The sequence below is a fragment of the Danio rerio genome, chromosome 15 (genome assembly GCF_052040795.2).
Source record: "Danio rerio strain M-AB ecotype USA chromosome 15, GRCz13ab, whole genome shotgun sequence".
Lineage (NCBI taxonomy): Eukaryota > Metazoa > Chordata > Actinopteri > Cypriniformes > Danionidae > Danio > Danio rerio.
This window is the reverse complement of record NC_141035.1, coordinates 51330001-51332500: the sequence shown is the minus strand read 5'-3', so window position 1 is coordinate 51332500 and position 2500 is coordinate 51330001. Positions and strand designations below refer to the sequence as shown.

Sequence of the window (2500 nt, the reverse complement as noted above, 5' to 3'; positions counted from 1 at the left end):
AGGAGGGCGAATAATTTTACACACACACACACACACACACACACACACACACACACACACACACACACACACACACACACACACACACACACACACACACACACACACACACACACACACACACACACACACACACAATGCAGACATAAACATAATTAATATATCAATAATTCATATAAACATGAGGTGCTGAAATATTAATATTTAAATATATATATATGGTTTAAGACGGAGCCGTGTGATTAGTTTCCCCGTAACACACTGGATCATTTCCATTGTTTTAAAGCGCTGCAGTAAACATGTTTGAGAAAGCTCCGCTGATGTACGACTGCAGGCCTGACGCTCCCTGCAGGCAGACCTCTGACAGATATGAAGTTTTATATCTATTTAAATATTTATGAATAGACCACATGTTAACTTCACTAATATGATTAGAGTCGTCAGAGCGGCAGCTGCTATTGATCCTAGCGTGTGTGTGTGTGTGTGTGTGTGTGTTTATAGTCATCACGTCTTCTCTATTGTGTCGCATCTTCACTTCAGGATCAAAAACAAATGTGGGCGGGGCTTGATTTGGTCCATGAGAAATTTATTGGATGACTGTGGTTTTCTATTGGTGGATTTTATATGAGTGACAGGTCGACCCCGCCTTCCTCAGCAGTACACACTAATCAGAGATGTTCATGTTAATAAAGTGATTTTATTACAATGTATTGTATTGTATTATATTATTATATTATATTATTATATTATATTATTATTGTATTGTATTATATTATATTATTTACGTGCAAAATGCTCATCTCTTGCCAATTCATTCACGCGAATCGCATCATTCGCGCTGCCTCATTCACGCCAATCGCAACATTCACACGAATTGCATCATTCGCGGTCTCATTCATGCTAATCGCATCATTTGTCCAAATCACATTATTCAAGCCGCCTCATTCACGTAAATCGCATCATTTGCGCCGCCTCATTCACGAAAATCGCATTATTTGCGCCGCCTCATTCACGTAAATCACATCATTTGCGCCGCCTCATTCACGAAAATCGCATCATTTGCACCGCCTCATTCACGTAAATCGCATTATTTGCGCCGCCTCATTCACGTAAATCGCATTATTTTTGCAGCCTCATTCACGTAAATCGCATTATTTTTGCAGCCTCATTCACGTAAATCGCATTGTTTGCGCCGCCTCATTCACGTAAATCGCATTATTTGCGCCGCCTTATTCACGTAAATCGCATTATTTGCGCCGCCTTATTCACGTAAATCGCATTATTTGTGCCGCCTCATTCAAGTAAATCGCATTATTTGTGCCGCCTCATTCACGAAAATCGCATTATTTGTGCCGCCTCATTCACGTAAATCGCATTATTTGTGCCGCCTCATTCACGAAAATCGCATTATTTGTGCCGCCTCATTCACGAAAATCGCATTATTTGTGCCGCCTCATTCACGAAAATCGCATTATTTGTGCTGCCTCATTCACGAAAATCGCATTATTTGTGCCGCCTCATTCACGAAAATCGCATTATTTGTGCCGCCTCATTCACGAAAATCGCATTATTTGTGCCGCCTCATTCACGAAAATCGCATTATTTGCGCCGCCTCATTCACGAAAATCGCATTATTTGTGCCACCTCATTCACGTGAATCACATCATTTGCATTTGCGCGGCCTCATTCATGTAAATCGCATTATTTGCGCCGCCTCATTCACAAAAATTGCATCATTTGCACCGCCTCATTCACGTAAATCGCATCATTTGCGCCGCCTCATTCACGTAAATCGCATCATTTGCGCCGCCTCATTCACGTAAATCGCATCATTTGCGCCGCCTCATTCACGTAAATTGCATTATTTGCGCCGCCTCATTCACGTAAATCGCATCATTTGCGCCGCCTCATTCACGTAAATTGCATTATTTGCGCCGCCTCATTCACGTAAATCGCATCATTTGCGCCGCCTCATTCACGTAAATCGCATTATTTGCGCCGCCTCATTCACGTAAATCGCATTATTTGCGCCGCCTCATTCACGTAAATCGCATTATTTGTGCCGCCTCATTCACGTAAATCGCATTATTTGCGCCGCCTCATTCACGTAAATCATATCATTTGCGCCGCCTCATTCACGTAAATCGCATCATTTGCATTTGCGCGGCCTCATTCATGTAAATCGCATTATTTGCGCCGCCTCATTCACGAAAATCGCATCATTTGCGCCGCCTCATTCACTTAAATCGCATAATTTGCGCCGCCTTATTCATGTAAATCACATCATTTGCGCCGCCTCATTCACGTAAATCGCATTATTTGCGCCGCCTCATTCACGTAAATCGCATAATTTGCGCCGCCTTATTCATGTAAATCTCATCATTTGCGCCTCCTCATTCACGTAAATTGCATTATTTGTGCCGCCTCATTCACGTGAATCACATCATTTGCGCTGCCTCATTCACGTAAACCGTATTATTTGCGCATTAATTGCGCCACC

At 42.4% G+C, this 2500-nt stretch overlaps 1 protein-coding gene across 7 annotated transcripts in view; it reads right to left on the bottom strand.

Moving 5' to 3' along the window:
- Window positions 1-2500, bottom strand: part of clpb (ClpB family mitochondrial disaggregase) — a 70386-nt gene that overhangs the window by 5561 nt on the left and 62325 nt on the right. The window lies entirely within an intron of this gene.